Raw genomic sequence first — 23,532 nt, forward strand, 5'->3', positions numbered from 1 at the left:
TTCCCTCCCCTTCCCTTCCCCCTTCCCTCCCCATTCCCTTCCCTCTTCTCTCCAGGTGCTCATGGCCAGCCTGTACTCCTCTACTCTTCTATTTCTCTTCTCTTCTCTCTCTGTCTCTGTCTCTCTCTCTCTCCTTCTCTCTCTCTGACTCTACTACCCTCTTAACTCCCCTCCCCATGCCCTGAATAAACTCTATTCTATATTATAAAAAAAATTAGCTCATTTGCTATTAACATTTTTATACTTTTTTAATGCATATTAAAATAATATGATTTTTTAATCATCCAGCATGCCAATTAAATCACATTCACTAACAAATTCTCAAGAGGCACCATCCCAACCAAATCTGCTGGTGAATAAGACTGTCTGTCCTCCAAAATAGTGGGCATAGCTCTGTTACAAAGGGGTCAGAAATCTTTTCAACTTGAAGCGTTCCATCTGCTTCACTTAACTCGGCAAACACTCGTGGTTACAAGAAATGCCAGCAGTGACCAAGACAGCAGTGAGACGCGCTTATATTGTTCACAAGTTTCCCATAGTGCATTTCACTTGCCACTATGCCTAGGAAATGACTGCTTATAAAAAAAATAAATAGATAGATAGATAGATAAATAAATAAAACTTTTGGAGATCTTATAACCAAAGCCAGCTGAACTTCATTGACACCAGAATAAAAACCAAGAAGAGAAAAAAAAAAAAAACTCCAAACATTTCATTACCAATATTTGTGTCTGAGACATGCAATTAAAACAAAACAAAACAAAACAAAATTTGTCCACAGCCAAAACTTTGGCAATGGCTTCATATCTTATCTTTACACAGAAAGCTAGGGGCTTGTGGGCAGGGGTAAGGAAAGAAGAAAAGTGAGATTCATGCAATTTATGGGAAACTTGGGCAGTTATTAATCTATACATTATTTCTTTATGTAAGTTTTCCTTTTAATTTGCTTCTCTAGTCTATGAATATATTGTCAAAAACTATGCAGAGGCTGCCGTGGGTGTGTCCTCCAGCTCTAGCACTGAGAGTGTGGTAGGAGGAGGAGGACTGCAGACAAAATCACAGTGAGCCTGGGCCTGCGTGTCTCAAAACCAGTAACAATCTGTTAAATATCCAATGCGTTTAAATAGATGGATAGAGGCAAAAGATAAATGATAGATGAGTAGGTAGATAGATGATTGATAGATAGATAGATAGATAGATAGATAGATAGATAGATAGATAGACAGATGATAAATGATTGATAAATGATAGACATGTAAGTAGATAGATATATACATATACACACACATACAGACAGACATACATTCGCAGGCATGATAGATGATTGATAGATAGATGATTGATAGAAGATTAATAGATGATAGACAGGTAAGTAGATGATTGATAGATGATAGACAGATAGATAGACAGATAGAACTTTAGCAATAGAGACAATAGCAACAAAAGCCCACTGACCCAGAACGAAATTCAATATATTCCTTTCACCAGACTAAGTGCATGCTTGTGGCAGGCTGACTCTGGCTTCAGCTACCCAACAGCCAACACAAAAGAAGCAACCCAGTCAGGGCAAGCATGCCCACGCCATGAAGGACCTGGCTGTGGCCAGAAGGCCCAACGTTGGAATCCCAGCTGTGCAGCCCTGAGGATAAGCCATTGAACCTTCTAAGCCTCAATTTCCTCCCCTAGATGATGAGAGTGATCACACCTCCCCTCAGAGTTATGAACTATTCAAGTCTGTGGAAGAGCACCTGGCATCTGACGAGCGTGTAACATGAGCAGCCATTTAAAGAGCTCACGCTATCCATTCAGTACGAAAGAGAAGCAGTTGTGAGGGACCCGCTGACAGCAGCAGAACTGCGCTGAAAGTCAAGTGAAGAGAGGATAAAGATCCAACACACTTTCTCTGGCAACTCTTGAGTTCTACATCAATTACTGTAAATAAGTAAGTAACAAAGCAGTTCACACACAGCTAGAGGTCTGGCTCCAAACTTCAACAGAGAGCACCTGGCTTGGCGGCATGTGCACAATGCACGGGTCTGTGTGATGGTTGGAATTTAGTAGTCTCTAGAATAGAGGTAATTTGTTTCTTCACAGATTTGTCCAGGTGGCTTCAGCATTGACCTTCCTTTGTATTTTCCTTAGGAACAAACAGTTCAGTTTGTTTCCGGGATCTGCATCTCTGTCCCCAGATCCCCACACATCAATGGAGACCACAGCTCTCTCTCCTGAGGGAGGCAGGTGGGTCTGTTGGACCAGATTAACGAACACTGATGGATCAAACAGTAACAGTAAAAGTAGGTGGCAGATTTCCCACCAATGGATCCCCCCAGAGAATCAGAAACTTCACGCACGTCTGGTCCCTTTGCCGTTAGCCAAATCTCATAGCTCCAGATCTACTGAGATTGCCACCATCAGGCCCCAGTGGCTCATTCCATCTCTGGAAGTCCCTAGTTGCTGAGCCATGATGGTTTTTCCACACCTCATTGTGGCCTGTGTGAGCTCACAAAGCCTAAGGACTTGGAGTCATTTGAATTCATTTGCAAAGATGTGCACCTGGGGTAAGTGCTTGCCTGCTGGGATCCGCAGCTCTGGGTCCCACACTGTGCTATTTCCAAACTCAACGCCCAAAAGTCTGTTAACAAGAATACACCTAGCCGTCCCATAGTCTGGAAACAATAAGATCATGTCCAGTTCTCACTTGTGCCTCATTTTACCTATAGTAGAGCTACAGCCCTGCAGCCTCCAATGTTATCATCCCTTGGAGACCATAAGACACATTGACTAAAGGCCAAGTCACAGTTTCTCACAGAGACCAAAATTGCTCTATTTCTCAGAAAGCTGCACTATTTTTATCTAAAACTGACTTGAAAGGCTCCAAATGACATACAGTAGAACAACAATAATAACGACTAACGAGCACTCGATGACTTAATACTTCTTGGAAAAGAGATACGTTTGGCTGAGAACATCTCTGGGGCTGAGAAGCTAGCAGCATGAAAAGAATACATTTTTAGCCGGGCGGTGGTGGCACACGCCTTTAATCCCAGCACTTGGGAGGCAGAGGCGGGTGGCTTTCTGAGTTCGAGGCCAGCCTGGTCTACAAAGTGAGTTCCAGGACAGCCAGAGCTGCACAGAGAAACCCTGTCTCGAAAAACCAAGAAAGAAAGAAAGAAAGAAAGAAATCCTGGGGACTTGCTTGCCTGCCAGCCCAGCTGAGCCAGCAAACTCCAAGTTCAGTGACAGATTCCGTCTCAAACTATGAGGTGGAGAGGGACTGAAGGCGACGCCCAGTTTTGACCTGCCTCCATGTACACAGGCACATGTAGTGTGACTTTAAACCATATAGAAGGAGTTGCTACTCTCACGGAAGACACATCTTCCGAAAGAAAAAGACATGAGTGTAATTGTAGCATGATGCAATGGCTGCTGTAGATGACGCCAGGCAGACTGGTCCAGAAGCACAAGCAAGGGTCCACACCACGGATGTTGACAGTTTGATCCCACAGCCCACTTTCTTGTGAATCAAGTGCTCCAAGAGAGGGCAGGACATTGCTGGGCAGGATAACCAGCCCGGCTCAACCTGCAGAATGCAGGGCAGGATAACCAGCCCGGCTCAACCTGCAGAGTGTCCAGCTTCATCTCACCACTTTCTGTGACCCTGTTAGAAATTGTCTCACCTGTGCTCTTTCAAAACCCAGAGGTGATCACAAGACAACTTCTCACCCCCACCCCCACCCCAGGGACTTCGCTAATTCAGTTCGTTTTCCTGAGTCCACGCCACATCTCCGAGTCATTCATCTGTCCAGGAAGTCTCCTAGCAGGGTCTTCCCATAGGTGAGAAATGGCAAAATCAATGTTCTTAAGTTGAAAGAAAAAAATGATACACGCTCCCAGAAAAAAAAAAGAGAGAGGGAGGAGAGAGAGAGAGAGAGAGAGAGAGAGAGAGAGAGAGAGAGAGAAAGTAGGAGCGTGTCCTGAGGGAAAGGATGGAAGATCCATTTGAAGAGTGATTTTCAAGTAGATAGAGAGAAAGCTGTAGAGAAGTCAGTGCTGAAACTGGGTATCTGAACATCTCCCCCTCCTGACAGCCGCAGTCCTGCAGTCCAGCTGTATCTCATACCTACTGGGTCATCAAGGTCTGACACAGAAGACAGTGGATAAGCACGAGTCACAGGCAGCTCAGTGGAGTAGGGGTCATGCCAGGTGCCAGAGGTACATGGCGAGGTGAGCTCTGGGAATCTGCAAAGGACTTCAACTTACTTATCCCAAAATAGCAGCCCATTCCATGACCAACCACACAGAATTCATCACAGAACAGTCAAAATCCAAACTGCTGTCTTCCACACAAAGACAAAGCTGTAAAGAAAACGTACAAAAGAGTGTGCCTCGATCCCGCAGTTGCCTGTGATGGTCGTCTTGATGGGCATGTCTGAGAGAACACTTGCAGAGAGGTTTAGCTGATGGGGGAGACCCACTTTAAACTTGGGCGGCACCAGATTCCATGGGCTGGAGTCCCAGACTGAATTCTTTTTAAAGACTTTGTTTTTGTTTTTTTTTTGGGGGGGTTGTTTGTTTGGTTTTTGTTTGGGGGAGAGTTTGTTGTTGTTGTTGTTGTTGTTGTTGTTGTTGTTGTTGAAGGGGAAAGGAGCTGGGCACTGGGCTCTCTGCTTTCTCTCTATGGATACAATGCGGCCAGATGAATCCTTCTGTTACCACCACCATGGGCACTTGCATGCTGCCTCCCCAGTGTGAGGCAAAATGCAGTCTTCTATCCTTTGTAGGTATTTTGCTCCTACAAAATACCTCCTTTGTAGGTATTTTGCTACAGCAATGAGAAGGCTACGGAGTTCACCATTCTTCTAAATAAACAGAATTTAGACTGCTAACTTGAATGGTGCCAGATCGCCATGTTTCCCTCAGCCCCCAGGACCCTCCCGGCATCTCTGCAAGGCATAAGGCACCACATGAGTAGTGCCAGCAGGCCACTAAGTCCTGTAACCAGCAATGGCCACACAGTGGTCAGAGTGTAGAACAGCCATGTGCCCGGCAGCTAAGCTAGCAGAAAAGAGTCAGGGCTCAAATTTAGGGACAGTGGCAAAGACGAAATAAAGCAGCCTGGGGCAGGGGCAGTCCCAGCACAGTGTAGAAAGGGCTCACCAGCAGGGAGAGATTTGAGTGAACTGTAGGCTAGAGTTTGTACAGCGTTCTGCCTAGAATTGAGAGCAAGTCAAGCACCCACATCCAAACTAAAAGAACTTTGGGGATTCCAGGCAAGGGACATGTCCCGACTTCTCAAAATATGCACCAAAAGTCACCTTGGACACCAGAAGCTTTAGGGAGCCAGCATTCTCTGCAATCATCCCCTAGCAGAAGGGAGGATTCAGAAACCAGGATGCATTGTGGGGAGCAGGCTGGGGCTGGAAAAGCCAGCTGCGGGTGTCCTGGCTTAGTACACAGAGGCAAGGGACTGGGAAGCCTATTGCAATTCCCAGTGCAGGGCAGGCAGGGCAGCACCTTGGTCCTTAGCAGTGTGACAAAGGGACAAGCATCCTCCCTGTGTCTGGGTGTGAGGGAGGCCTTGCGAGGGAGGGCTGCTTAATTGCTTCCTGTCTCCAGTCTGAGTGCTCAGGGAAGGAGGTAGGGCCCTGGCTGCAGGTGGGAATCCTGTGTGGCCAGCTGTGAGAGCTGGAGAAGCTGAGTCAGGGGAAATGGGGTGTGGGCTGGGAGGGACATCCAGAATGCTGAAATAAATCCTTGCATGTCCCGGAGAAGTAGACTGTCACTCAATGTGGGGAAGCAGGGTCCCCAGCCCCCCACCCTGGCTTTATTTTCCTTCCTATTTCTTCCCTCACAGGCAGCCAGATACAGGCAGGATGGGCTGTCTAAAGAAGGAAGAAATGAAAACATCCCAGAGGAGGTCATGTCCTGTTGGAAGCAAAACAAGCACAGAAGACGGAGGGCTCACTCTGGTGCGGCACCGTGATGTGGGGCCAAAGGGACTGCAAGGATCTTCCATCCTGGAGTGCTGAACTCAACCACAAACTCCCTTCCTAGGTCCTTGGAAGAAACGAGCGACCACTTCCATCCTGGCTGCTGAAGCATAGGTTTCTTTCACTGCATTTCTTCCCAGCCTTATCCTAGGAGCTGAGCTTGGACTCGGTCACCTGAAAGGCAGAGTTTGGGGTTTTATTCTTGACACACTTGCTTAGTGCACAAAGAAGACCAGTCCTGGAGAAAACAGAACCACGGTGTCTCAGGCTCGATGCCGTTTACAGCTCCAATTGTCTATGGTTGTCTCACTTAAGAAATAGAACCACTTTTTTTTTTTTAATAGTGTCTCCTTATGTAGTCGCATGTAACCTAGAAGTCACTATATTTACGATGTAGACGAAGCTGATCATGAGACTCAGAGATCTCCCCATCTCTGCCTCAAGAGCGCTATGATTGAAAGTGACCACCATCATGCCTGGCGGCTTCCCCCTCCCCCACCCCAATGACAGTCTTTGCTTCTTGTTTGTGTCTGAATAGTACTGTTGTGTTTCGACCGTGCATCTCTTTGTCCACTCATCCCTGAGTCCATAACTGTCTACCAGGGTTACTGCTGCAGTAAACATACCCACAGTCTCTCATAAAGACCATATCAAGACTGAACCTGGAGAGACTGGAAGCAAAACATGGGTATCTGGGGAAAATAGGCCAAATTGCTTTCTGAAGTCAGAATAGCTCTCTAGATATGACAGACTCTTATGGGGTCGGCTGAGGAAGTAACAGAGGGGGATGCCAGCCACAGGACAGTCCACAGGGACCATGCAGGCATCAAAAGGGAACGGCTGTCCTGTTCCAAGGTTCATGGGGCATATGGGACCCATGAGGTAAAAGATGTCCTAGGCTCACCTTTGAGGCAGCAGTCTCTGGTGGTGCCTGGGGTTCTATGGAGAATGGAGACCTCAGTCCAGGGTCAAGAATATGACTCTGGTCCCGAAGCACTCCCAGCTCTCCTCATGAATAGCTTAGTGAACTCACGAGCCCAGTTATGCTGAAGTCAGCTAAAAAAGAAAGCCACCCTTCAACCTGAATTAATTGTGAGTGTGATGTTTCCATATGTTTATGTAGTGTTCATTGATTAAATCCATTTTTTTTCCATCACAACCCTTCTCAGGCTCATAGTCATGATATAATTCTATGTTCTAGAGGTCAAATTTTTCCTTGGGAGATTAGATCAGCTGAAAAAAAAAAAAGAAATAAAGAAAAGAAAAAAAGAAAGAAAGAAACAGCTCCCACCTAGTGGACACTCAATCGCTATTTCCTGGATGAAAACAGGGGAATTAGAGAAGTAGAGCGCTGAGACTGAGTGCAGAGTTCACAGTCAAGCATATTCCAGCTTTCTCTGACGCCAACCAGCGCACCCAGACCGGATCTAAGGAGAGGACACCTCCGTACTTTAAGAAAAGTATAAAATGCCAAGTAACTGATCTACCACGTGGTTCAGGACAGGAAAGTGATGCTCTTAACTTGGCCTTGAAGGATGAAAAAATGGTCCAGCACTCAGACAGACCTGGACACCAGGGGACCCAGAAAGAAGGTGAGAACACTTACAGTCACCGCGGCACACATGCTTAATACCAACCTTCAATTTTTGGAGGCCAGCCTGGGTTCCAGTGAAATGCTGATTCAAATACAAAACAGTGGGCCAATTGTTTTTTGGTTTTGAAGTGTGAGAATTTGGTACTAAAGACTAAGAGACTGACCATGTGTTTCGGTCTATCACAAGTTCACAGGGCAGAAGCAGGCCAAAGAAGACTGCTCTGGGAATAGTGCAGAATTCTGGAGACAGAAGAATGGGAGGCCTGAAGCTCGGTGATCGTCACAGGAGTGAGGGCACTGAACTTGAAACCTGTCCTTTTTAAATCTGCTATAAACCCTTTGGCTAATAGGGACAGTGTCCGAAGTGTGGGAAACAAAGCTACTGGGGTTGGGGACAGCAGAGCTGCTCTAGGAGCCACAGACACGTGAAAAGATGTGTCTGTACAACACGTATGGACAAACAGTTGCCAGTCTGACTCCTCCACGAGAACCAGCTTATCCAGAAAAGCCTTATCTTAAGATTTATAGATTGGAAAATTTATTCTGTAAAAACATATGCCTTTATTTATAGTACCAAAGATTGAACTGCGGACCTCGCCCAGAATAGGCAAGTGTTGCACCACTGAGCTACATCCCAAGCCGCCTTTTACTTTGTATTGCTAACACGGGGCCTCGCTAAGTTGCTCAAGGTAACCTTGAACTTGCTCTGTAGCCCAAGCAGGCCTTTCCAGCCTCTTGCTTCAGGCTCCTGACAGCTTGGGTTACAGGCCAGTGTCACCAGACGCTATGCTTGACATTTTTAAAGCCCAAACCAAAAAAAAAAAAAAAAAGTCCCTAGTCTTCTTTAAACCCACCAGAACTCTTTTACCAGAAAGGGATTCCTTGCCCCATTCTGTTTTGTTCCTGCATGGGCTGGTCGGGACTGGATTCCAACAACCTAGCAGGCTTCTCAAGCACGGAGTTCAGATTTCCTGAAAACGATTCTGACTTTAGAGAGTTTATGATGTAAGGGCTAACTCTCTGCATGACTTCTCAAGCTACCCACTTAGAACAAGTACAGGAAACAATCTTATACTTGTCTTCCAAATATTGTGATAATTCCGGAAATTAAAAATCTGCAGGGTTTCAAAGACAATATAAGACCCTTTCTCAACTTGAGCCAACTGGGGAGAAGCACTGTCAGGCAGTTCTGAGGCTACGTAAACAATTCCGGTTCACGGTGAAGTAAAGCAGTGACCTATTTTTAGAGACCAAGAGTTTCGTGTTTTACCATTCCGGAAATAAACATTGTCACTGCTCCTTGGGTTTCAGTGGGCACAGCCGTCCCGATGAGGACGTAAACATCCCCTGGCCAGTGTTGTGAATCCAAACATAGCACTGTCTGGCTGCTGTGTGAGAACCAGGAAATGGGGCTGACTCCAGGAGCACAAGAACCAAGCCAGCCTCCTTATCTACTCTAACTGAAGAGACACCTGCCAGAGGATTCAGCCTCTGAGCTCTTCGAAGTTAGTCCTTCCTACCTCCAGACCTCTGCAGCAAGTGCAAACGCTATGCTGAAACTACTGTCTTTGTTCTGTCTCACCCTCTGTGTTTTATGGTATTGTGATCAAGGAAGACTTTCCTCCTAGAACAAGCTAACTTCCAAGATAATCCACCACCTTTAAATGGGGGCTCCACCCTCAAGACGAAAATGCCTCCAAACGCCTGTTACCATCACACTGGAGATAAGGGCTCACCATAGAAACTTGGGGGAAGACGCATTAGGTGGCCCAGCATGCTGTGTCTTACTCATTCCTTGCAGACTGTGTACATACCACAGATCTTCTTTTGATGACATAAGCTTCTGAAAAGTGTCAACGACCAATCACACATCAGAGCACTTGCCTGAATAGGAATCATATCCCCCAGGAAGCAGCATCTCCCTGTTCTAGCTTTCCTCCTGTTTAAGGCATACCTCTCCTGGCTTCTCACAAAACGTAACATATGGGGCCAGAGAAGGGGCACATCAGATTGGGGTGCCTTGCTGTCCAGAGTTTGATCCCCACATCCTCCATGCTTGTAAGAGAAAACCTAATCCTAAATCTCACAGGTTATCCTCTGTGCTCGCTCTCTCTCTCTCTCTCTCTCTCTCTCTCTCTCTCTCTCTCTCTCTCTCTCTCTCTCACACACACACACACACACACACACACACACACTTGCACACACATATACTCTTTGTCTCTCTCTCACACACAAATCATAAATAAACATCCTAAAATTCTACCTTCAGCGTTCAGCTCCCAGCACTCACACACAGCTCACACACCTGTAACAGAGATCCTAACAGCTTCTTGTGACCTCCACAGGCTCCTGAGCACACACTGTGCACACTCACACATGTAAAATAAAACATTTGCAGTTAACCTTCAAACAGCAAGTGTGCTAGTAACTATGTTATAAGCCTGGGATGTTAGAATTATGGGCTGTCCTCTTTTCCCATGTGTCTTATTTTTCCAAGAATCTTTGTAGTAATAGTAATAAATGACAAGTAGCTAGTATAATTCAGAGTATACAGAGCTCTGATGGTTGAGGGTAGAAGAAAATGAGTGTCCTAGCACGAAGAATAAAAGGTAAACTTTCGTGTTCACTCAGGCCCGTGATGGATTAAATGATGCTGGTCCCTACTGATGAGGTAGGTTTTCTTCATCCCATCTAACTGCCCCAATGCAAATTTATGAGAAAAAAATAATATGAATTTTTATTTCATATATTCTAATTTATAACTATGTGGATGTAACATATTCCCTCTAGGCTAATGTGTTGGTACAGTTGGTCCCCATCTGGTGGCACTGTTGGGGGAGGTTGTAAACTTACAGAATTATCCAGCCTTTTGACACCACAGTATGGGAAGTTGTATCTATCTGCAGGGAGGGCCTCATTCCTAGCACTCCCAGTCCCGGGCAGCCTGGAAGGCAAGTTGGACACACCAGGCAGGGCTTAGGGCTGAGCCTCAGGAAGTAAATCACTGAGGGGCCAGTCTTTGCTACATGTACTAGCCTGAGTTCTCTGATTCCAAGGTGGCCCCCAGCTCCAGTTGTCCCCAGTGCCCCACCCTCCCTGGTGTGATGAACTGTACCACCCCACCCATCCCCTTGTATTGCTTCTTCTATCAGGGGTTTTGTCACAGTGACTAAGAAGGAAACTGATGAGTTATGCATGCACAGGGCTGAGAAACAGCACGTGGTTGTTACTAACGATGTGATGCGTAGACCTTTCTGTGAAACTCTTCCACATTTATTATGACGAACACATTATCTTCATGTTCATACACTTCCTCATATAAAATTCATTCTTCAGAAGTCCAGTTTGTACCAACTCTCTTGAATGTACCTGTTGCATCAAAAATACTTTCATTTAAAGGAGTTGTTTAAGAATTTTAAGTTTAGCATCTATCATATAGGTAAGTTTTAAGACATTCTATCTGAATCATATTAATCTTAACAATATAATAAATTTAACATAAAAGCCGCCCAAAGTAATAGGCAATAATTATTGAAATAAAGCTAGAAATTGGCTTATTTGCAGCAAATGTTTATCTTGTATATCTAACTTACTAGAAAACTAAGATGAGCCTAATTCCTCCTTGATATGCAATGGAACAGTAACTACTGTTCATAATGATCCCTCAAGGGCATTACAGGATTCTAAAATACCTTCTAAACCACCAAAGGAAAAATGCACTAAATTTAGAGTACTTCATTGTAAAAATTGTTTGATTGTGCTAAATTCCCTGGAAATTGAGGAGCCCACATTGGTAGTTACAGCTATCTAGTTTATCAGTCCAAACCGTCTGTTAATCAGAATGACTTGTCTTCAGTGTATCTTCATAACCTGGAGAATGCTATGCAGTCATCTAAACATGCCCAGAGAGTGTGTGGGATGCTCGCATGCCCCTGGGTTTCTTATTCCAATGGGACTCTAGCTCCACCTTTAAAGGAATGGGATGGGAACTTGAGCACAGTGGCTACAAAGGATGCAGGCGCATGATCAGTCCTGAACAAGACCTGCTAGGGGATGTAGTATGGTCTCTGCAGAGGAGGGTTGCATTAGGAGCCATTCTTCAAATTCCTTTGTAGAAAAGCAATACATCCTCAAGGCCACGGAGGCCACAGGTCTGGGACCAGTACTCTAAGGAGAGACCAAATAAGATGAGAAAATAATATATATTATATTTATATAAATATATATAACTTGTATATAAATATGTGTATATACTATATAATCACACACTACATATTATATATTATGTTACATGTTATATATAGGTTATATTATATATTTTATATATTTTGTTTTATATATATATATATATATATATATATATATATATACTGACCAGCACACAAAAGAGCCACTGTCGGGTCCCTGCACAAATCTCCTGAGAGTTCACGAGTCCCAAGGTAAACAATGGGCAGCCAGGATTGCAGGTGTCAGGCGTGGACCATGACAGAATTATTTAAATTTAGGTGATTAAGATTAAAGATAAAAAAGAAACAACGACAACAGAAAGATTAAAGATAACTTGACAAGGCACAGTGGCACAGGTCTTTAATCCCATCACTTGGGAGGCAGAGGCAAGGGGATCTCTACAAAGTGAGTCCAGGACAGCCAGCGCGCTGTTACACAGAGAAACCCTATCTCAACAAACAAACAAACGTACAAAAAGATTGAAGATAACTTGATAACTTTATAATTTGGTTCCTTAGTCACTCTAAGCACGTGAAAAATGCCTAATAGCTCCATGTGGCCAGGAGCTACCATGCCAGACAATACGATATCACCCTAGAAAGTTTGACTGAACTTGTGCTGAGTCTAATGCCAGAGCCTTGCACACTTTCAGATAAGACATAAAAACTCCAAGAACGTCTGTGCTTGCACCTGGCATTTGAGACTATCTATAACTGCAGATATGGCAATCTACCCTCCCCTATCAGAGCTCCTTACAGGAGGCACATTCATGGGTGTGTCAGCACCAAGGATGCAGCAGTGGGCATTCCTGTATCCTGCCTGCTAACTGGTTTCACAGACCAGGGGGCCCAGAAGCCCGATCCTCTGATGCTGCTGCAGCTTCCACGCGGCTCCTGGCCACAGGTAATGCTTAGCTACTCTCAGAAGGAGAAAAGTAAGTTTGACCCTTCTTTCCCACCATAGGTCTTCCGGACCCATTCACTTCAACCCTCCCACCTTTGGCTGGGCCAACCTCATGAGGAGGGAGCTGTGGACCAGCTTGCTCAGTCTCCCCACTGTGAAGACAGTTGTCTTTGCTCAGAAAGGGGCAAATGTTTGTGACTCAAATGTCCTTTATTAGTCATTGTGTGCTCTAGAATAAACGGGTGTCTCTAAGGACCTCCTGCTTCCTGTGGCAAATGCTTTAACCTCCACCTCACCTTAAAGTTCATGGAGCCTGAGAAGAATGCTCTCCAGCTCAACAATTGACTGCATCTTAAGCACAATAAGCCGATCCTTAAAAAAAATAATAAGAAAGAAAANAAAAAAAAATGGGGCTGAAAGTCAAACCTTGTAAAATAATCCCAACGTTTTATAGTGCTGCTCTGATTGCATACAATTCCCACAAGAAGGGAAGTCCCTTTAAAATAAGGACTATTCAATACTAGTCCAGGATTTCCTCTTGTTGTTGATAATTTCCTCCTAACAGAAGACACGACATAGTGCACAACGAATTCAAAGGAAAGGTCCAGAGACAACGCGGCATCTATACTCTGCAAGGAACATTGTTTGGTTTAATTGATGTTTTCCTTGCAAATCAAGAGTGAGTGGAACTATTTTTATCCAGAAAAATAATAGACTCCCCTAAACTTAGGTCTTCCCCATCCCCACCTAGTTTTATATATAGTCAGAATCATAACCTTTACCCTTGCAAAGTCAACGTTTCCATAAGAAAAGTCATGAACAAAGACGAAGTGATGTGCCATGTTCTGAACAAACAAGGCTTTACCAGTGAGAATCATGGACTGTTTTGTTCAAGCGTTATGTTTTCCATGGGTCCTGTCACCTCAACAGAGATGGCTCATAGAAAAGGTGACTCTGTTTCTGTGAAGCTTAAGGCTCTTCCTCACCCCTGGAACAGTGACACTGTATGTAGACATCAGTTCACCCACCTCTGGAGGCTGAGTGATGTCCTATCGTTTTTTTGTGTGTGTGCTTGAGATCTCTCAAGGCAAACAATAGCCTTGACTCTTGTATACACAAGGGCAAGTACATCAGTAAGCAAATTTTGGCAGAACATTTTTCCAATTTCCTTTCTTCAGTCAGAGAAACATAATTCAACCTTCACAATTTGGCCTGACCTGCTAGAAATAAACGAACACCACCTTTTGTCCAAGTACTTAAACATTTCCAGTGAAGACGACGGGTCTCTCCGCTTAGACCGAATGACGCAAAGGCCTCGGTTATTCAAGTAACACTGCTTGGGAGAGAAGCAAGTGTAGCAGGATTGTAGTAGGAAATACTGATGCTCTCCAGCACATGAATTTTTCAGATTTTAACAGGAGTAGTTCTTAAATTAGAGCAACAGAAACATTCTTTGGCTTCCAACTGTGAACACAGAGTTAAGAAGTAGGAGCTGGGGCTAGAGAGATGGCTCAGGGAGTAAGAGAACTGACTGCTCTTCCAGAGGCCCTGAGTTCAAATCCCAACATCCGTGAAGTGGCTCACAACCATCTGCAACAGGATCCGACACCCTCTTCTGGTGTGTCTGAAGACAGCTACAGTGTACTCACATATATAAAATAAATAAATCTTTTTTTTTTTTTAAAAAAAAAAAAGGAAACTAAAGTTTAAACAGGTTGGGCAAGCACATTCTTGCAACTGGGTGTATTCTAAGTTAGTAATTCTTTTCTAGAGACTTGGTCTCCTTATCTGTCAGCAACTGTAGCAACGAAAGTCCACCTTCCATGCATGGAAAGTCTGTGTTGGGGGGGGGGGTGCTGTGCGTGGTACCTATGTGTTTGTGTGCACACGTGTCAGTATAACTATTCTCACCTGTGTGTGTGGAAGCCAGAGTTTGTTTTCTTCCCCTGTGACTTCCTTTACCTCTCTCAGCCTTATTTCGTTATGTAGTTGCTCTCATTGAACCCGGCACTTGCCATTTCAGCCAGAATGGCTGGCCAGGAAGCACACAGACTCTTCTGTCTGTCTCTCCTTGCCCAGTGCTGTCACGGGTACTCTCCTCCACTCCCAGCTTTGACATGGATGCTGGGATTCAAACTTGGGTCTTCTCACCTACAGAGCCAACAGTCTACTCACTAAACCATCTCCAGAGAAGTCTTTAGAGGAATAAGTAATGTAAAGAGCCAACCATGACGTGGAACATGGTGATCGCCTTCTGTGTGCCATGTCACTTGTTTGCCTGTCACCTGATCTTCTAGCCTAGGCACTTTTTCTTCTCTCCAATAAGAGCTGGTCCCAAAGTCACAACGACTTCAAAGCTGTGCAGTCCATAAGAGTATTTGTGTTTTCCATATCCCCTCCGAATGAGAACACTTAAAAGAGCTGTGGCATTTTTCCACCCAGCTGTTGAAAGTGAGCCCCAAGTCGCACTAGGTCCCATTCAGTCTGCGTGCACAGTGCCACACAGTCCTACTGAATGCCTTTTTAATGTTCTGACTCTTTGTTTCAGATCCTGGTATGGATCCTCGGAAACTCGGCTGGAAGAAAATCTCCATGGCAGACACCGCACTGCATTCAAAACAACCCCTGGCTTTTGAATGTGATTGACCTTGTTACTCTGTTCTCTTCCTGTGGTGCTTTCTGGAAAGTGTTTGAGTCCTTCCTGTAAAGCAGCTACTGTTCCCAAGACAAGCATAGGCATGCCTCAAGTCGGCTGAGGACTCTCACCGAGGTCCCTTATCCTCCCTTGACCCCATAGCAGAAGTCAAGAGCAATTCTTCAGGCTTGGGATTATTTGATCCCTGAGATGTTATATGATAAAATAACAAAGAAACAGGGCAGATATGTGCAAGGGGCAGCGAAAGGTTTTAGTGGCTAGAAAGCCAGTCCTCCAGCAGGATTGTATTTACTTCAGAGGAGTCCTGAACCAATAGTTCCAACTTCATCTCCTTACTACCTGCCAGCTTTGTGACTCAGGTTGCTCCCTTAGCTATAAGTTGTGCCAAGGTTAATGCAATCCATGTATGCAGAGAACAGAAGAGACTCTTTCAAGAGTTGGAAAAGACATTTTGTGGAAATTTTACCTTCAGTCTGGGGCTTATACACCCTAAAGTTGGTCCCCAAATGGGGACTACTCAACAGGCATAGAAATAATTTATCCTTGCAGATTTCACACACTATGTGATTAGCTAGACATGCTTCTAAGACCCTGGAAGACTTCAGAAGGGTCCACACAAAGAGGAGACTCCACGGGACACAGTGCAGAGGTTGTTCTTGACTCTTCCTGTGTCCATTACAGCCACAAGACCCAGGTGCATTTTGCTGAATCCATAAGAAGCGGATCAGCCCATCAGCTGGTGGCTTCAAAGCTGAAGGGTCAGCTTTGAGGATGAAATGAGAAGCCATCCACAGGTCCATCCAAAGATTGGTCGGTCCTTTTACCTGCTCTTGGCCCAGTGGTCTTGATCGCTAGCAGTCTGGTCCTTCTCTGTTTATTTGCTACTTTTACATGTTGTTTCTTTGCAGTTACATGGGCTGAGAAAAAACCTTTTCATCTCCTTGCTTTAAGCATCCTTGAAGGTCCCTCCACCGGAGAGGGGAGGAGTTGAGCATTGTTTTGTTTTGTTTTGTTCCCAAACTCTGCAAATAATAGAAGAAAGGAGATTGTTTGTATTGGGTCACCTGCTTCCCCCGCCAGGGTGCGGTGTTTTGTTTTTCTCTCTCACCCCCATCTCCTTTTATCTTGGCTGCACATGCTTTGTTGTTTGGTGGGAATTTTTGTGGCTCCTGATCTCTTAGGGAACTTCCTATCCCAGGGAACTCTGAGATTCTCCCCAGAGACTATTGTTTTATTGCCCCCACCCTCCAACCACACCACCATATAAAGAGGCACCTGAGCACACAAGATGTTCTGAAAGCAGCAGAAGAAATGCGATCCTGCAGCAAGGTTGCTGGTGTAGATGTGCAGCCAAACTATGTGTGTATGCTTGAATGCTTGGTTGCGTTCCCATGGCCAGGAATGTATGTCACACAGAGGAGAGAGCCCGTGTGTTCACCCCATGCATTCTCCTTCATCTTCAACACAGGGTTTCTAGCACTGTGGTCCCCAGTCCTTCCACAAGTCAAACACTTAATTGATAATAAACCATCAAGAAATGTGTTTTCAACTGTTTCTCTTACATATACATATATATGTAAAATACAATTTTACCATTTATTAAAGATTAAATCAAGTTTGCATACTAATGAAAGGGATATGCTGCTTATCTATTTCTTTCATTATCGGGGTGTCTATGTGCACTGGGAATGGGTGTGGGTGAGTATACAAGAATCAGAGTTTGCATATAAGGGTCAGATCAGGGAAAAACATCTGGAAATTAATTTTCTAGCTGGCAGTCAAGTCACCCAGTATGTGTGTGTGACGACAGTTTTTATCCACTGAGCCACTGCACTGACCCTTGTTTGCTTTTACGTAACGAATTGAAACGTGGCTAAATATTTGATACTGCAGTATGGAAAATGTCTGCAGCATCCTTTGAGCTGATTGATATGTCCAATTTATAACTATCAGTACTGAGACCATGACTTCACATGAACGTGTAGTTCAGCGTGGCAGATGTAGGCTGAGGACTATTTCAGAAAATCTTACAATCCAGTCCTTTCTGATCTCTTTGTTTGGTTTGTGGGGGTGGGATGCAATCTCGTGTTTCCCAGGTAGGCTCCACATTTACTGTCCATCTGAGGCTGGCCTTGAACTCCATCCTCCTACTCTACCTCTTGCATGCTGGAATTGCAAGTATATCATCTTGCCTGGCAGAAATTCTATCATCATCCTAAGCCAAAATTCACTGGAAAAAAAAAAGTTGTGTAACTCAGCTCAGTAAAGCCAACAGCAATTTTTAAGATAAAGTTTTCTTTCTTGAGACAGGGTATTGTGTGGCCTTGAACACACTATGCACCCAAGTTGACCCTGAACTCCTAAAATACTTCTTTTCTGTCTCTCAAGTGCTGGGATTATAGGTATGCACCTCCATGCCCAGCTAGAAGTGAACATTCTAACGCAATCCAACTCAAAGAGTAATTTGATAAATACACATTAAGGACAATGTTGAGAGTCTTCATTTTCTGTAACTGAACTGTTGTTTCAGAGAAGAAAACATTGTGCAGAAAATCCTGCATTCATAATGTATACAGTCTCAAACCTGCGTTGATGGGAATCACTTCACTCCGAGTTCAAAGGCACCATATGCTTCTCAGCATATAAGGTGCATCCTTTGCTGTGTGCTCAGAACTAGGGCTGTAGTGAAGTCATAATCACATTGGTGATTACTTTTTGTTGCTGTGAATCAATATGCAGTTATCCCAGAACCTTGAGGACCTGAGTTTGATTCCCAGACCTCAGGACTGACCCACTTCCTGAAGGTGTCACCTGACCACCACACCCATGACGGCGCACAGGTGCTTGTCAGCTCTCCTTCTCCTCCCTCTCCCCATCAACCTCCCGTCCCCCTCCTCCTCTCCTTCTTCCTCCTCTTCTTCTTCCTCTTCTTCACCATAAAAAGAGGCTGTGGTTAATACAAACAAAAGTGAATGCCTTGGGCCTTGGGTGCACAGCTCATGGAGATTGGCGATCCACCCACCAGGTGCATTTTGTGAACTTCTATATAGACAAAATCATGCCCTGCTTCATCCCTGTGCCCTAAATGCCTGGCAAATAGCGTCACACATAGGACTGTCCAGGAGTTCTCTGTAGAATGAATACTGAGAAGGGAGACTTTGTCAAGCCCCTTCACAACTCTGCTCTGTTGTCTTTGTGAATCTACAATGCAGCTGATGTCTTGAACTCATTCTAATACTTCTCTTATTCTTGCCATCCAAAATGGATGTGGCTTTACGTCACTGTGTCAGCCTGGAATGTACAAGGCAGGAATAAAAGGAACTGATCTGCCAACAAGATTACGTTCCCTTCTCAAATGAAAGTCCACAGATAAAGTATCCTTAAACTCAAGTGAATAAAGAGGGCTCCGCTGCCGTCTTTCTGTATAGCCATCCTCAATCCAAAACCTATGTCATGGGTCCAGACACCATGTCCTCCTAGACCCGTGATAAGAGGAAGTACAGGAAGACGAGATGAGAGCAGCTTTTGCAGCCCAGTTAACTTCACTCCTGGAATCGCCCCTTGGCCTCACGCTCATGCATCATTGGCTAGACTCTGGCTGGGTAAGATGTTACCCAAATACAAATAGCACTTCACTGATCAAGTGGAATACACACAACGAATGGCTGCTGGTGCCAACCAGTGATCTAGTTAGTCATCACCGTCTATTTGGCTTTGCAGTTCCAGAGAACTGTACTCCCAACTTCCCTTATTTTGAGATCTTCAAGTTTTCTCAAATCCTGACATTTCAACCACTCCTGAGAAAAATGGGTGAGGGGGGGATAAAAAGATAAAGTAGTTTTTTTTCCTCAAGTGAAAACTTTGCATCAGGCTAAAGAGCCTCTCTCCAGTCTACTTAGAGCACTTTCTCTCATATTCAAGAGACATATGTTTCCTGTGGGAAATGGTGCTTGTGGTAGATAAATCCCATTTATTTTTATTCTGGTCCTCTGTTTCAGCAGCCTGGTTTGTTCTCTGTGAGTCTTTATATTCAAAAGTCCAGATGTGTCACCTTAAACCATTTCCTTACTTGATTCCCAACTTCCAGATTCAGAGGAATCTGGGGCTAGGTATGGGAACGTCTGCATCCCATTAATAATAACAACCGAAAGATGGAGCTCAGGTGTTCGGTTCATTGGGGAAGAAATAGTCCCTCATATATTGATATCAGGGGAAGCTTGCTGCTGATATGTAAGAAAAGGAGTGTGTAAGAAAGGAAGGTGTGTTTACTGTACTGCTTACATTCTAATACTTCCTCCAATAATGCACCAGCAGAATGAGCCTCAACAAGTTACTCTGCCTCTGTCTCATTTTTATAATCTGTAAAATGGGGCTAATAGTAGAGAATTTAAAATGTAAAACATTTGTAGAGAATTTATCACACAGTGCCTGACACATAAAAAATAGTTGATGGCTGTGTAGCAATTCGACTGCCAATCACTTTTTGGACAGTTTTTGACAGCTTTGGGACCAGGTTCTTTTCCCCTGGTAAAATATACTGGAGAGGCAGCCAGTCCAAGGCAGGACTGATGGAGCAGTGCCATAGTCACCAAAGACACGGATCTTTTTATCAGCAAGTTCTGTAATCTGTAGCCCAGCTTTCAGTTATCAACACAGCACGGGAAACCCAGCATAGACCTCTATATGCAGAAGGCAGAAATGGCCTGAGACGATTGCTATTGTCATTTCTTTCAAAGTCCTACATCTTACATCAAATTGTTGGGCAGAATTTAGCCCATGAGCAAACCTAAGAAGTGGGGCTGTATAAACTAAGAAGTTCTATCCTGACTCTGAGATCCTGTTGCTGGCAGAAGAGAGAATGAGTGTGCCTGCAGGCCAGGGAAGACTGGACCCACATGTAACTGTCATCTTGTTTCTCATTTCAGAATTTAGGAAAAGGGAGTGGCCTCAGCTAATGACTCTGAAATTCACCTCTGTAACAGGTGACGGCCAATACTATACAGACCAGTAATTGTAGAGGTCTTCTGTGCCTGCAGGAAACAACATTTCCCTGTATATTTGGAAATTCACAAAAAGGGTAGATCTTGGGCTGGAGGTATAGATTAGCAGGTAGAGTACGTGCCTAGCACACGAACCCTGCCTTCTATCATTCTACCTTCAGAGCTGTGTAAAGCTGAGCTCAGGAGTACACACTTGTAATCCCAACACCTGGGAGGTGGAGTTGGGAGGACCAAAGGTTAAATCATCTTGACTTCACAGAAAGCTGAAGGCTAGCCCAGGCTACATGGGACCCTGGTGGGGATGCGGGGCTGAAGAGATGTCTCAGTGAGAAAGAGCACTTGCTGTTCGATCTTTTTGTGTTTTGTTTTTTCAAGACAGAGTTATTCTGGCTGTCCCAGAACTAGCTCTGTAGACCAGGCTGGCCTTGAACTCACAGAAATCTACCTGCCTCTGCCTCCAGAGTGCTGGGATCAAAGGTGTGCGCCACTACCACCTGACCTCAGCTGTTCAAGCTTAAGAACCTGGGTTCAGATACAGCACCCACATAACAAGTCAGGAATGATCACACACACACACCTTGTAAGCTCAGCAATGTTGAAAGTGAAGATGGGATGATTTCTGGGACTTACTGAGTGCCAGCCTAGCTGAAGAACATAACTCCAAGCTAAGGGAAACACCTTGACTGAAAGCAATAGGCGTTAGGTTGATAGGCGTTAACACCAATTCTACCCTGGGCTCTGTGAGTGGGTGGCTGGGTGTGCATCACTACAAACACACATTGCACACACACACAAAGAAGAAGGAGGAAAGAAAGAAGAAAGCAAGGAACATTTATTTATGTTTTTATCACTAAAATAAAACAAAGAGAACAGGAGAAAACTTTAGCGGCAATATCCACATACTTATGACATTGACTAACTCACCAAATTGTATGCAATAACTGTAAACAGTGTTTTTATATCAAACTTGTGTCTTAGTTTTGGTTTTATTGTTGTGAAAAGACACCACTGTAGGCTTAGATTCTTCAAAACCTACTTTTAATAAGGGTGAGTAAATGCTTCTAGCCCACCACCCAGCAGAAGTAGTAGACAGGAAAGGTTAATAGGGCAAAGGAAGATATGGGCCTGTTTAGAAATAGTTCTTTGGAGAGAATCCAATCTGCATTGTCAGGATATGAGCGGTTCCATTCACAGGAATCAACCAACAGTGGGTTCCTGATCCACTTGCAAGCACCATTCACAAATCAGCATTTCGGTGTAGAAGAAACTGCAAGGCTGTGCCTGTCGGCCCGAGTTCAGAGAAGCAGCACAGAACACCACCAGAAGTTCTTTGCTGCATTTCTCTCGATGTAGTTACGGCAAACAATGATCAGCAAAGAGTGGCAAGGCAACCAATTCCATACAGCATCTTCATTGCCTGATGCATTGCCTGTTGGGTTATATATACCCTTTCCAAACATCACATGTTCTCTCAAGTGTCCACTCTAGCAAAACATCACAGGCCATTTTCCAGGCTACTTCCAGAAAAACACAGCTTGTCTGTTCTCAGTAAAACAGCCCCCCACCCCATGTTTTGTTTCAGCAAAAGCATCCTCTCATAAGACAGTTTCCAGAAAAACATCACATGATCGAGTCTCCAAAGAAACCAGAAATGTCCACTTCATACCATGACCAAGGCAACTCTTATAAAGGAAAACATTTCATTGTAACCAGCTTACAGTTTCAGAGGTTTAGTCCATTATCATCATGGTGGGAAGCATGGCAGAGTCCAAGCAGACATGGTGCTGGAGAGGAAGCTGAGAGTTCTACATCTTGATCCACAGGCAGCAAGGAAGGACTGTGTTCCAACTGGACAGATCATGAGCATAAGAGTCCTCAAAGCTCATCCCCATAATGACACACTTCCTCCAACAAGTGCTACTCCCTGTGGGCTAAGCATTCAAACACACAAGTCCACACCTATTCAAACCACAACTTAACTTACTCCAATACCTTTTTAAAATCCCCAAAACACATACGCAGGAAAGTCTTGAAGGAATAATGTGAATCTCCTGGAGTTGCAACCATGTAGTAGTTACTACACAGATCTGCAGGCTTCATGCCATTGCCGGAGCTAGTTCAGCCTGCATGGGATCCACTGTGATCATCCGCAGCTCTGCCAAGCAGCCTGCATGGGATCCACTGTGATCATCCGCAGCTCTGCCATGGGATCCACTGTGATCATCCGCAGCTCTGCCATGGGATCCACTGTGATCATCCGCAGCTCTGCCAAGCACACAGCTGCAGCTGGCTGCTCTTTCGAACTACTTAGAGGATTTGTTCTTCAGCTGGAGTGTAATGGCATTGCTAACACTGGGCTGTGGGAAAGGGGGCGCGGGGCAGTGACCTCAGAAAACACTAGAGGCATCCTTCTTCCACTGAGGATTCATTTGTACTTACTTTCCTGTGTTTGTGAGGGGCTTCTGGATGCATGCATATGTACCACAAGTGTTAAGGGGTCCATATAGGCCAGAATAGGACATCAGGTTCCTGGGAACTGCTTATATAGATGGTTGTAAACCATCCAGTACGATTGCTGGGAATAAACCCCAGGTCTTGTGCAAGAACAACATGCACTCTGAGCCACTGAGCCATCTCTGCTGGGAACACCTTTACATTCTCAAAACTCACTTAGGTGCCAATTTTCTAATGGATTTTTAAAATACTGCATATGCATTATACTATTTAATTCTAAAGTAATAAATCCAGTTACATTAAATTGCTCAGTGTTTAATATGAAACATGAAGAAGGCATAAGTAGTATATTTAGAATGACACCTGGATAGATGTGAATTTAGAGGGAAAATAATCAACTTTGCAAGTCTGGCTCAATCATCAAATACTAATAGCCAGTCGATTAGAAGTAACGGGCATGTAGAGCTGAGTCTGACCACATCATCCAGGCCTGTCTGTTTCTGAAGAGTGACCAGGTGGGCATCAAGGATTGCAGCCACTGCTGTGCCCGTGATGCGGTTCTGGTTCTTCTGACTGTCGGTCATGGTTCTCAGAGGTCAGAGCTCTTCCATAGTGTATTAGTCAGGGTTCTCTAGAGTCACAGAACTTGCAGATAGTCTCTATATAGTAAAGGAATTTATTGATGACTTACAGTCTGCAGTCCAAATC

General features: G+C 44.5%; 1 long non-coding RNA gene across 1 annotated transcript; it reads left to right on the plus strand.

The window, feature by feature from the left end:
* Positions 1–1,812: 1,812 nt before the first annotated feature.
* LOC110319854 lies at positions 1,813–5,991 on the plus strand. Its single transcript, XR_002380434.1, has 3 exons — positions 1,813–1,934; positions 2,095–2,238; positions 5,855–5,991. It is a non-coding gene; the product is annotated as an uncharacterized LOC110319854 (long non-coding RNA).
* Positions 5,992–23,532: the final 17,541 nt, after the last annotated feature.

This window comes from Mus pahari, chromosome 4 (genome assembly GCF_900095145.1).
Source record: "Mus pahari chromosome 4, PAHARI_EIJ_v1.1, whole genome shotgun sequence".
NCBI classification, from domain to species: Eukaryota; Metazoa; Chordata; class Mammalia; order Rodentia; family Muridae; genus Mus; species Mus pahari.